Source organism: Suricata suricatta, chromosome 11 (assembly GCF_006229205.1).
Source record: "Suricata suricatta isolate VVHF042 chromosome 11, meerkat_22Aug2017_6uvM2_HiC, whole genome shotgun sequence".
Classification (NCBI taxonomy): Eukaryota; Metazoa; Chordata; class Mammalia; order Carnivora; family Herpestidae; genus Suricata; species Suricata suricatta.
In genome coordinates, this window is record NC_043710.1 from 10,024,706 (window position 1) to 10,038,948 (window position 14,243).

Consider the following 14,243-nt stretch of genomic DNA (forward strand, 5'->3'; position numbering starts at 1 on the left):
GTGGTTGATGCTACCAGCAGTCTGATCACGTGGTGGTCCTGTCTCAAACTGCAGAGGTGTCCCCTTAGGAAGAAGCCTCATTATCAGAAATCTCCGCAGCCAAGAATCGTATACAAGATGTGGTGGGTTTAATTTCTATGGCTTTCAGTTTATTCCTTGTAAAGGATAGATAATACCAGCACAGGTATCTCATAGACTTGTGCTATTAAACTTTGAAGACTAAGTTGTTTTACAAATATTATCACACACACACGTGCACACACACACACACACACACACACACACACACACATCCTTTCATGCTGGACCTGATTACTTTTTATACTCAGTGTTTAACAACTATCCAGCCATATGGTAGGAACAAATGACTAGAAAGTCTGGTCTAAGCTGTTAAATTATTGCATCACATGGCTAATTATGAATAGTAGAGGGGACTAATGTTTGTTGAACTTCTCTATGTTTGGTGTTTTACCAGTTAATTAATTCAATAAAGTTTCACTGGTATGTGCTAGGCACAGTTCTCAATGCTGGGGATCCCGCAGTGAAGATAACAGATGATGTATCCTGCCCTATTGGGAGCTTGTCCTACGAAAGAGGGAATAAGCATAATCATAAGCAAGCTCCACAATGAAGGTTTATACTGTAAGACAGATACAAGCTGAAGAGAAGAACTAAGGACGGAAGGGAAATAAGGTATGTAAGTGGATGGAAATGTAAATGAAGGCATTCACAAGAGTGCTTCCAGTAAAGAGGATATTTGATGAAAGTCCTCCGGAAAAGGTGAAGGAGGGAGCCTTGTATTATCTGGGAAGAGAAGATGACCAGTATAAAGAATGGCAGAAGGACGGTGTATGAGGGTGTTCAGAGGTCGAGAAGAGGAAGCCAGATCACACAGGGCCTTGTTAGGATTTTGGCTTTACCTGTGTGAGTAGGTTGAGATACTATTGAAAGTGTTACATTTAACATTTTATCCTGGAGAATTTCAAGTATGCAGAAAAAAATCTGCTAGATCTCACGTAGTCACCACCCAGCCTCAACTATTACATTTTGAAACCTTGTTTTTCATCAATTATCCTTCTCCTTATTTATTTTTTTCTGGTCCAGGCAACGTATCATTTCATCTTCAAATATTCCAGTGTGTATTCTAACAGTTAATTGTTTTTGTTTTCCTTTTTAAACAATACCATCATTAAACCTAATAAAATTAATAATAGTTTCTTGATCTTGTCTAACACCAAATCCATACTAAAATTTACTGATTGTCTTAAAAATGTCTTTTTTGTAGTTGGTTTGTTTGAGTCACTATTCAAATAAGGTCCACTTATTGCATTTGGTTGCAATAAGTCTTAAGTCTTTTAAAAACTTGCAGTTTCCCTCTGCTTTAAAATGCTGTATGTTGGGGCCCCTGGGTGAATCAGTCAGTTAAGTGTTTGACTTCAGGTCAGGTCATGATCTCACAACCTGAGCCCTTCCGGTCAGGTCATGAACTCACAGGTTGAAGCCCTGTGTCAGGCTATGTGCTGACAGCTCAGAGCCTGGAGCCTGCTTTGGATTCTGTATCTCATTCTCTCTCTGCCTCTCCCCCACTTGTGCTCTGCCTCTCTCTGTCTTTCAAAAATAAATAAATTAAAAAAAAATTTTTTAAATGCTGTATGTTTACTGAAAAAAGTAGGTAAGTCATTTGTCTAAGTTCTCACATTCTGAATTTATCCAATTGCTTTAATGTAGTGTCATTTCACTTATTTCTCTATTCTCCATATTTCCTATAAACTAGTAGTCATATATAGAGGTTTGGTTAGATTTAAGTTCAGATTTCCTGGCAAAATACTGGATGGTTGGAGCTATCTACTTCCTTTTGCATCACATGGGAGACACTTGATTGACTGGCCATTCTGCTTTACTGATGAAAATGGAACAGTGAAATTGGGTTTTGGGTTTACTTACCCACTTTACATTTGCTCATCAGTTAAATCTTCTAATGGATTTTAGAATCTACTGATGAATTTCATTTAGATCTATACCATTGGGGATTCCACAACGGTGGTTTTCTGAATCCTAGTATTTCTTTTTAATTTATTATCTTGTATTCTTCTGAAAAGAATAAATTCCCTTGAGAAATTGTTTGATTCACCAAAAATAGTTTGTATAAGAAAGTCAAAGGCCACAGGCATTCTGGAATGCCTAGTAAGGACCTCCAAAAATATTTTTTATAAAAGCAATGACAACATTGGAAAAAATGGTCAAAATCAACTCTTGAGAATTTTGGAAATTAATCAGAGGCTTGAAACAATCTAAGAAGTGTTCATTTAAGAAAAACGGCTGACTTTTGGCCACAACATTTGTGGCATGTTAAGCTGTCCTAGTTCCACTCCCCCATCTTCCTGGGAGCCTTTAAAACCACAGTTACAGAATGATGGCTAACTGTGAAAATGAGCAGCCAAACAGCCTTTGGAGGGGGGAAAACAGATTTAGAATTTCCCCAAAAGCCCTCCTCCCATAGAATTGCCACTATTTGATCAGTGTGGCAGCTCCTTAGAAAAGCCCTATTCATAGGGCTCATTTTTATTTGACCTGACCAATGAGAAAAGCCCTATTCCAGGGTGTTTGTGAAACCAATAGGTGGCTTTTTAAAAACTGCTGATGCCCGCTACCCAAGGAAGCAATACAGGCAACCATATCAGCAAAACAGAGACCAGATGAAAATCTTAAAAGTGAAATTCTAGGACGCCGTAAAGCTCTGACATATTCTGTGACGTCTAGTAGGCTTCACACATGTGCAGGGCTGTGCGCATGCCAAGGAAAGACCTAAGAAGGCTCTAATCTCTGGCTGACCTTGAGGCTGTGTATGAACAGGAAGTGAGGGCTAAGGCAGAGTTTTAAGCTCCCAAAATGTTGAAGGCATTCCCTGACAACCTACAGACCCCTTCAGTAAGGAGTGGGAAACTTGTAGGCTCAAGCAACTTAAGTACATCTCACTCCAGTCATCAGCTGACCACTAAGTTAATCAAGCAGAAACTTTAGTGATTATACTTGAGAAAGAATATAGACTTCACAAAATTAGTTTAGGAAAGCTGCTAAACAAAGAGCAGCAATGAATACTAGAACTCTGATAAGAGCTCTCAGGGTCTGACTTACAAAATTGCCTCATTATATTGTTTAGAATGTCTAGTTTTCAATGAAAAATTATGAGACATACCAAAGAAATAGGAAAATATGGGCCATACATGGGGAGAGGGGAAAGGCACTAATAGAAATTATTTCTGAGGATTCCCACATAATAAGCCTAATAGACAAAGACTTAAATGTGTTCAAAGAGCTAAAGAAAATCATATCTAAAGAATAAAAGGAAAAGTCTGAAAACAATATTTTGGGAAATACAGAATAATCAATAAAAGAACTGAAATTATAGGGGTGCCTGGATGGCTCAGTCAGTGAAACATCCAACTTTTTATTTAGGCTTAGGTCATGATCTCACAGTTTTTGGGATCAAGCCCCATGTCAGGCTCTGTGCTATTAGCACAAAGCCTACTTGAGATTCTCTCTCTCTCTCTCTCTCTCTCTCTCTCTGTCTCTCCTACCCTCCCTCAAAATAAATAAATAAATAAATAAACTAAAAAAGAACTGAAATTATAATAATAGAACCAAGGGTCCCTGGGCGGCTCAGTCAGTTGAGCATCTGACTTCAGCTCAGGTCATAATCTCACAGTTTGTGAGTCTGAGTCCCATATCAGGCTCTCTGCTGTCAGCGCAGAGTCCACTTAGGATCCTCTGTTCCCCTCCTTTCTCTGCCCCTCCACTGTCACACACTCTCTCTTTCTCTTTCTTTCTCTCTTAAAAATAAATAAACATTAAAAAATAGAACCAAATAGGGACTCTGGAGTATAAAAGTATAGGAGATGAAATGAAAAATTTCCCAGAGAAGCTCAAGAACAGATTTGAACAGGCAGAAGAAAGAATTAGAAAACTTGATGCTAGGTTAATTGAAAGTATCCAGTTTGATGAAGAGAAACAAAAATAATATAGAAAAATGAAGAGAGTCTCAGTGATCTGTATACCATTCAACATACCAATATAGGCATAATGGGAAAGTGAGGAGAAGAGAGAAAGGGGCATAAAGAAGAGCTGAAAATATAATAGCCAGAAATTTCCAAAGTTTGATGAAAAATATTAATTCAAGAAGCACAAGAAATTCCAAGTAGCATAAACTCAAGGGAATCCATATCTAGACAAATCAGAGTCCAAATATTGAAAATCATCTACAGAAAAAGAATCTTGAAAGTAGCAAGAAAATAAAACAAGTTATGTTCAAGAAATTCTTAGTAAGATTAACATTTGACTTATAAACTGTGGAGGTCAGCAGACAATGGAATGGTGTCTTCAAAGCACAGAAAGAAAAAGAAGATCAAAATGAATTTTATATCCAGAAAAAGTAAAAGTAACTTTTAAAAATGAAGTAGAAATTAGACTTTCCCAGGCATGCAAAAATGAAAATAATTTGTTGCTACCAGATCTTCTCTCTGAGGAACACTAAAGAGGGTCCTTCATGCTGAAAAAAAAGACATTAGACATTAAGTCAACTCTACATGAGGAAATAAAAGGCCTTTATAAAGGTTACTAGATGAGTAAATATAAAAGTTAATATAAATATATTTTTGTTTGTAACTGTTATTCTATTTTATTTAAAAGACAATTGTATAAAGCAATAATTAAGAGGGAGAATATTCTAACTCATTCTATAAAGCCAGCATTATCCTGATACTAAAACCAGACAAAGACATCATTAAAAAAACACTAAAGACTAATGAACCTTATGAATATATATACAAATCCTTAACAAAACAAATCCAGCAACATATATAAAGGAGAATATACTATGACCATGTGGGTTAAAATTTTTTTTTTAATGTCTATTTCTTTTTGAAAGATAGAGAGAGGTTGGAGGAGGAGTAGAGTGAGGGAGACACAGGATCTGAAGCAGGCTCTGCATTGTCAGCAGAGAGCCTGATGCACGGCTCAAACTCACAAACCGTGAGATCATGACCTGAGCCAAAGTTGGGCACTTAACTGACTGAGCCACTCAAGCACCCCCAAGTGGGTTTTATCCTAGGAATGCAAGGTTGGCTTAATGTCTGAAAAATCAGTGTAATACACTATTTACAGAAAAGAAAAGCACAAAAAACACATGATCATTTAAATAGATTAAAAAACATTTGAAACAAACACTTTTATGATAAAAATATTAAATAATATAGGAACAGAAGAAAACTCCTTAACATGATAAAAAGCATCAATGAAAAATCTACAACCAACATCATAGAAAGACTAAGTTATTCTCCTTAAAATCAGGAACAAGACAAGGATGTTCATTCTCCTCTCTTCTATTCAATGTCATAGCCAGGGAAATTGGGCAATAGAAAGAAATAAAAAGCATCCAAATTAACCATGAAACTAGTAAAATTACCTTTGTTCACAGATGGCATCATACTATATACAATAATTCTGAAGAATCCTCAAAAAAGATGAAAACTAATAAGTTCAGCAAGTTGGCAGGAAACACAAGCAATATACAAAATCAATTGCATTTCTATACACATATTCATGGATCAGAAAACTTAATATCAATGTAAGATAGTAATCCTCACATTGATCTGTAAAGTGAAGATAATCCTTTTCACAATCTCAACTGACTTTTCTTGCAGAAATTGACATGATGATCCTAAATTAGGGAAATATAAGGGACGCAAAATAGCTCAAACTATTTGAAAAAAAAGAACAAAATTTTAAGATTCATTGCCTTCCTGATTTTACTACTTACTACATAGCTACAGTAATTAAGACAGTGTGATACTGGCATAAAGATAGACATAAAAATTAATGGTACAAAATCAAAACCACACTGAGATAGATACCACTTCATGCCAATCAGAGTGGCTAAAATGAACAAATCAAGAGACTATAGATGCTGGCGGGAATGTAAACTGGTGCAGCCACTCTGGAAAACAGTGTGGAGGTTCCTCAAAAAACTATCAATATAACTCCCCTATGACCCAGCAATAGCACTGCTAGGGATTTACCCAAGGGATACAGAAGTGCTGATGCATAGGAGCACATGTACCCCAATGTTCATAGCAGCACTTTCTACCATAGCCAAATCATGGGAAGAGCCTAAATGTCCATCAGCTGATGAGGAATGGGTCAAAAAGATGTGTGTGTATATATATACACACACACACACAATGGAATGCTACATGGCAATGAGAAAGAATGAAATCTGGCCATTTGTAGCAACGTGGATGGACCTCTAGGGTGTCATGCTAAGTGAAATAAGTCAGGCAGAGGACGACAGATACCATATGTTTGCACTCATAGGTCTAACAGGAGAAACCTAATGGGACCATGGGGAGGGGAAGTGGAGGAAAAGGAGTTAGAGAGAGGGAGGGAGGCAAATCATGAGAGACTCTTTAATACTGCAAACAGACTGAGGGCTGAAGGGGGAGAGGGAAAGGGAAAGGGGGGTGATGGGCATGGAGGGGGGCACTTGTCAGGATGAGCACTGGGTGTTACATGGAAACCAACTTGACAATAAACTATCAAAGAAAAAAAAGTCTATGGTACAGAATTGAGATTCCAGAAATAAACCCTCACATTTATGACTGATTGATTTTGACAATGGTACTTAGATAATTCAATGGGGGAAAGTATAGGCTTTTCAACAAATGGTGCTGGGATCACTGGACATTCACATGTTAAAGAATGAAGTTTGATTCCTATCTCAGTACATATATAAAGTAAACTCAAAATTGATCAACACTCCAAATGGAAGTGCTAAAACTCTGAAGCGCCTAGAATAAAGCATAGGTACAAATATCGTGACCTTCAATTAGACAACAGTTTTTTAGATATGACAACAAATGCACAAATAATAAAAGAAAAAACAGATACATTTGATTTCATCAAAATTAAGAAATTTTATGTAGCAAAGGACACCATCAAGAAAGTGAAAAGATAAGCCACCTAATGGAAGAAATATATCTGACAAGGGACTTGGACTGAGAATACGTAAAAGACACTGAAGAATAAAAAGATAATCTAACTTAAAACTTGGCAAAGGTATATGAAAAGCTGCTCAACATCACTTCTCATTGAGAAAATCCCCATCAAAACCACAATGAGATATCAGCTCATACCTGTTAGGATGGCTATTATCAAAAAGATAAGATGTATTAAGTGTTGGTGAGGATGTGGACAAAAGAGGACCCTTGAACACCGTTTGTGGGAATGTAAGCTGGTGAGCTTCTTTGGAAAGCAGCACTCATTTTTTTCAAAAAATTAAAAAACAAGCAAACAAATGAACAAATGAAGAAAAGAGAGACAAACAAAAATCAGTCTTTTAAATACAGAGAACAACCTCTTGTAGTTGCTGGAGGGGAAAAGGAGGATCAGAGGGATAAAGGGAATTAAGAGTACATTTATCTTGATGAGCACAGAGAAATGTATAGAATTGTCGAATCATCATATTGTACACCTGAAATTAATATAACACTGTATATTAATTATACTCTAGTTTAAAAATTAAAAATAGAACTACCATGTGATCCAGCAATTCTGTTTGTGGGTATTTATCCAAAGGACATGGAATCACTATATTTAAAAGGTTGGGTGTTTTTTAATTTAATTTTTTTTAGTTTTGAGGGAGAGAGAGACAGAGTCTGAGCAGGAAAAGGTCAGAGAAAGGGAGACAGAATCCAAAGCAAGCTCTAGGCTCTGAGCTGTCAGCACAAAGCCCGATGCAGGGCTAGAACTCACAAACTGTGAGATCATGACCTGAGTCGAAGTTGGATGCTTAACTGACTCAGCCACCCAGGTGCCCCTGAACTCACTATCTTAAAAATATATCTGCACCCCATATTCATTTCAGCAATATTTACAATAGCCAAGACATGGAAACAACCTAAGTGTTTATTGGCAGATGAGTGGATAACAAAAATGTGACACACACACACACACACACACACACACACACACACACTCTAGTTCACCCATAAAAAATCCTTCTCTTTGTAACAACATGTATGGACCTGAGGGCATTATGACTGAGTGAAACAAGTCAGAAAGAGAAAGACAAATACTGTATGACATCACTTAGATGCAGAAACAAAAAACAAAACCAAAAATAGCCCTCTCAGAATACACAGAACTGAGCATTGGTTGCCAGAGGCAGGGGTTGGGCAAAATGGGTGAAGGTAGTCAAAAGATACAGACTTCCAGATATAAGATAAATAGGTCTGGGGATGTAATGTATAATATGGTGACCACAGGTAACAATACTGTGTTGTATGTTTGAAAATTCCTAACAGAGTAGGTCTAAAAGTTCTCATCACACACACATACATGAATTTATAACTATGTGTGGAGATGGATATTAACTAAATCATATATACATATACCAAAGCATTATGTTGTTTACCTAATTAATACAATGTTATATTTCAACTATATCTCAATTTTAAAAATATGGCAAAGGATTTGAATTGACATTTCCCTAAAGAAGACATACAAATGGCCAGTAACTATGTTAAATGATGGTCAACCTCATTACTCATTAGGTAAATGCAAATCAAAACCACAATGAGATACCACTTTACACCCACTAGGATGGCTACAATTAAAAATCCAGGTAATAAGTGTTGGTGAGGATGTAAAGAAATCGAGCCTACCAACATTGCTGATGGAAATGTAATGTTGTGTGGCTCCTTTGGAAAAGTTAAGAAGTCTTTTAAAATGTTAAACATAGGGTTCCTATATGACCTATAAATTCCAGTCCCAGGTGTATACCCAAGAATAGAAAACACAAATCTACCCAAAAATTGTACACAAATGTTTATACCAATATTATCCAGAATAGCCCCAAACTGGAAACAACCCAAATGTCCATCAGCTGATGAATGAATACATCATACATGGTATATCCATAATATGAAGCTTTATTTGACAGTGAAGCAGAACAAATTGCTGATTCATTCTATAACATGGAAAAGCCTTAAACACATTATACTAAGTGCAAGCAGTCAGTCGCAAAAGACATTCATATGAAATACCCCAAAGAGGCAAACCATAGAGACAGAAAGTAGATTAGTATTATCCAAAGGTAGGGGTGAGTAGTTCAGGAGTTGTTCAAATGTCTGCTAAAAGGTTTGGGTTCCTCTTTTGAATGACAAAAATGGTACAATGCTAGGTAGTGGTGGTATTTGCACAACTTTGTGAATATATTAAAACACTGTTGAACTATGGTACTTTAAGTGCATTTGTGATATGTGAATTATATCTCAGTGAAAAAAATTTTTAAAGCAGGATGTGCTCGATTTTATCATCTATTTATTTATTTTTTAATGTTTATTTATTTTTTGAGAGAGGAGAGAGAGAGACACACACAGAGAGAGAGACAGAGAGAGAGAGCGAGCAAGCAGGGGAAGGGCAGAGAGAGAGAGGGAGACAGAAACCCACACAGGCGCTGTACCATCAGCAGAGCCTGATGTGGCTCAAACTCATGAATGGTGAGATCATGACCTGAGCCAAAACCTAGACACTTAACCTACTGAGCTACCCAGGCACCCCAATTTTATCTCTTTAGTTATGAAGCTTTGGAATAATGAGCACCCTCCAAACGTGACCAGCGACTCTTTCTTCTTTTGTGGAGACCCCTAGGGCAGGCAGGAGTGGCTGTTTAAATTTTTATGTTTGTTTGCTGACCAGAGTGTGATCCAAATAGTGCTGCTGTCTTCTTAACCCTAGTAAGGAAAGAGGATGGGATCTTGACTCTTGTTTACATCTGTGTTCCCAGAAGCAAGAATTATGTCTGGTCATAGTAGGTAGTCAATAACTAGTTTTGGGTAAATGCATGAATGAGTGTCCCTGTAGTTTCTCATCACTTGGAGCTAATTCTCTCTGGTTTCCTAATTCTAATATCTTTCTCTGTGATCACAACTATCCTCTAGTTTCCATGTAGTATGACTCTGTCTAGGGCTACTCTTTGTGTTATTCTAGACCAGTCTGTGCAGCTGGGTGCATGTCAATGAGGGCAAATATGGAGGTTGAAATCCCACCTGGGTGCCATTTGCAGAGTTGACTTGTGCTGAAGTTGACCATCCAGGGAAAAGGGGTCTCAATTCCTAATTCCAATGTCCAGAGGGGGACCCATCTTCAAATTCAACCCAAGAGGCTTACTGTTGCACATCTCTCCTCTTGGGATGGGTGCTTTTTTCTAATTCCCACAAAGGCCTCTTATGTGTTGGTTGCCATGTTTTCAAATCATTGGCTTCCTGAACCCTACATTTCTTCCAAAATTATTGGCTTTTTCCTGGCATCATATCCTTTCTCATTCAGGCTGGATCCTACAAATCCAACTATTTTACCTTCTTATTAAAACTAACAAACGCAAGCTTCCCACATTGTAAGTCCGCCTTCTGTATGGAGTGTTGTAGGAAAACCTTCACAACATGGATAAGCAGCACCACAAACACATGGTTTCAAATCTCACTGGCCTCCTCTGTGTTTTTCATCAATTCTTTGACTATGATTTGATCATTTCTGTATCTGATTCATATAACTCTTAGCCCAAACAAGTATGTCACCAACTACTACCTTTCACTCTTAGATGACTGCCTAGCCATTTATTTCAAAGGAAAAATTAAGGCTGTTATGCTCTTCCCTTTTCTCTCCCAATGTAGGTATTTATAGGACAATTATTCCCTATTTGTTTAATTGCTAAGAATTGGGTGTCCTTTCTCTGTTCTAAACTGTATATCTATGTATCCCTGTGCTATTAACTTCATTTCCTTTCATGGGCTCATGATCCTTATTCCATCAATTACCTCTTTGTCTGCAATATGTTCAAACCTTACTCTCTACATTTCCTCTCAACCTATGTATGTACTCAAGTCTCTTTCTCTCTTTTAAGTTTGTTTATTTATCTTTGAGAGAGAGAGAGCGAGCGAGTGAGCATGAGCTGGGGAGGGACAGAGAGAGAGAGGGAGACACAGAATCTGAAGCAGGCTCCAGGCTCTGAGCTGTCAGCACAGAGCCGGGTGTGGGGCTCAAACCCACAAACCGTGAGATCATGATAAGAGCCAAAGTTGGATGCTCAACCCACTGAACACCTACGAACCCCTCAAGTCTCTCTTATAGTTGTAGTTCCTAGTTGAGGGTTGACCCAACAGATGCTACTTCTTTCTCATGAGAACTCCAATGCCAAGAAATGTAATAAATAAATAAATAAATAAAATAAAATAAAATAAAATAAAAGCAGGAAGTGACATTATTGTTGAACCAGATGTGTGAATCCCTAGGGAACAAAAAGCATACAGACTATACTGAAGAAAAGTACATAACCTAATGACCCAGCAACAGGACTGGTCTAAATGGTGGAAGTTCTTGCATTTCATGAGCAAACGACGTAAACATATAGCACACAGATATTCCACTCCTGAATCATTTCTTAAAGAAATTCCTCAAGGGGCGAAGAATTGTAGGCAAGCTAGATGTTTATCTCTGGGAGAGTGAAGGTGTAAAATTTTCTGGATGTGTGCCTCAGAAGATTGGACAGCACTTAAAAATCAATTCATAGATGTACTGGTAGCAGTGGGGATGGATTTTAAAAACATACTGTGGGGGCGCCTGGGTGGCTCAGTCGGTTAAGCCTCCGGCTTTGGCTCAGGTCAGATCTCACGTTCGTGGGTTCGAGCCCCGCATCAAGCTCTGTGCTGACAGCTAGCTCAGAGCCTGGAGCCTGCTTCCAGTTCTGTGTCTCCTTCTCTCTCTGCCCCTCCCCCTCTCATGCTCTGTCTCTCTCTGTATCAAAAAAATAAATAAAACATTAAAAAAAATTTTTAAAAACATACTGTGGAGAGAAAAAAGAAGTATGTTGTGCACGTATGTTATGTGTTTGATCTGCATGAATTACAGATAATGCCTACAGTACAATGTCATCCATTGTCTGGAAACACTTAAAAATATGCACATTGTATACAATGGAACAATCGCTTATAGAGGTAGGGAAGTGTGAGTCGGGTATGGGACATGGTGTTTTTGAAAAATAGAGGGGTCCTTACAGACACGTAAAATTTCTAACAAGATAATGTACCTAAAATACTTATAAAATTCTAAATGTGATAAAACATACAGTAAACTTGTGGGCAAAAAGATGGGACATTTTGGAAACTGGACTTTCTAGAAAAACTAAAATCCAAGAGGCATTCATTCATTTAGTCTCAATAATATAGGGAGATATTAAATTATAGTATACTTTAGTCTAGGAATGTAATGCAACATCTAGGAAGAAAGAAATATTAGAATTTGTATTTCAAGCTAATCTATTGAGAGACCCTCACAGGCAATGAGATCTTTCATAACTTATCCTGCTTTCCTTTCCGCAATGAGATTTCCTTGAGTTGGCATTTAGCATATCATTGCATAATATTAGATCTAAATCCCACTCCAGAAACATTATACCCATTTTTATCATTTCTCTTGTATGGGAGAATCTATGACCAGATTCAACTTGAGATAAATTTATGCTCACTCACCTCCCCACACAAAAGAAAAACCATATGTATCAATTAGAATTTTTTATTAATGAAATGGAGGAAAGAAAATACTGTGATGGACTTAATTAAAATTCATTTTCCAAGAAGCTTCTTGAACAAAATGAAGTTCTTCATTCACCACTACACTTTCCTCCTTGACTCAGGTCATTATGGTTCTTTAATATGTAGGAAAAGTATCCCCTTCTGCCGTGTACCTGAGGTAAGTTGGATGTTAGTAAAGTGAATCATTAATATACTCCCAAATAAATAAGTGCAAGATTTGGGGTAGCATTTTGGAAAGAATGCTAATTGGAGAGATTTCATACTTGAGATTTTTAATACTAAACCATGTACTTTTGGGGCTTTAAAACATTTTCCTTCCTCCTTCCTACTTCGCTGCCTCTTTCCCTTTCTCCTTTCCTTCCTTTCCTTCCATCCTTCCTTCCTTCTTTCCTTCCTTCCTTCCTTCCTTCCTTCCTTCCTTCCATCCTTCCTTCCTTCCTCTTTCTTTAGGTTGACAGCCAAAAACGATGTTATGTGAATAAATAGATCCCTTATGAAGATTGATCATGTAAGAACATATAGTTTTCTACTCAAACTAAGTTGCATTATTTAGTAGAGTGTTGAATACCTATCAGTTTAAATTCTAATTGGATAGAGAACTATACATTCTTATATGTTCATTTCATGCTTTTTTTCTTTCAACTTATTCATAGGAGAATTATGAATTTGACTTGCCTGTACCTCATTTTATGGCTCCTATTTATGGTTCCCCATTTTACTACTTTTCCATTATTTTCTAATCTCACAAACTCGACCTTTTAACTTGGCTTTTTACCTGGGCCATAATCTCCTTAGGCTGTTATTTTGTTGCTTGACTCTTCCAGCTATAGCTCTGCAGTGTCTCCATGGGCAACACTATTTATACCAATAGCATTATAACTATTGATACCAATGGTCAACCAACTGTGAATTTACAGCCATCCCAGTGCTGAATCTTCATCCTAGACCTCTCTGGCTCTAGGCTCATATTTCCAGCTTCTGACTAGAGGTTTTAACCTAAATGATCCCAAAGTACTTGAAATAAATATATCTCAAATTAAACTTATCATCTCACCCACAAAATAATTTCTTTGTCTTTTTTCCACTTAAGAGCACCACCATCAATCAACTGTCCTGGCAAGGGAGCTGAGAAGCAGTCTCAAATGCGAAAAAAAAATCTGTCAATCCTTTTGATATGATCTAACTATATGTGTCCTCCTTTTCTCCCTCTCCCAGTATTAAAATTTAGGCAGCCAACACCTTTAACACAAGAGTTTGATATGATAGCACAACATTCATTTCTGTAATACTTTAGATCCAATCTACTTTCTTGAATCCTATTTCTCACCACTCACCTCCTCAAAGACTGTGCTGCATGCTCATTAATTTACTTACCATTCTTATGCTCATTAATATACTTACCAGGCTCATAATTTTACTTACCATATATATGCCTTGTTTGGTTTATCATCTTAATCTGCAGATTGCTTTGCTTAAATAATCTCCATTTTGAATTAATCTGATAAAACTCTTTGGAATAGAGATGGGGTTATCAGCAAAAATTTTTCCCCTTTGGATTTTCTACTTTCTCTTGATACTCCATTTCTACTGCAAAAGGCA

At 37.2% G+C, this 14,243-nt stretch overlaps 1 protein-coding gene across 2 annotated transcripts in view; it reads right to left on the reverse strand.

Moving 5' to 3' along the window:
- Positions 1-12,608: 12,608 nt before the first annotated feature.
- Positions 12,609-14,243, reverse strand: part of MS4A13 (membrane spanning 4-domains A13) — a 62,041-nt gene continuing 60,406 nt past the window's right edge. For both annotated transcript variants that reach the window (XR_003900383.1, XR_003900384.1), the window contains one exon: positions 12,609-12,796. The gene's annotated coding sequence lies outside the window, so the exon portion shown is untranslated. The remainder of the gene's footprint in view (positions 12,797-14,243) is intronic.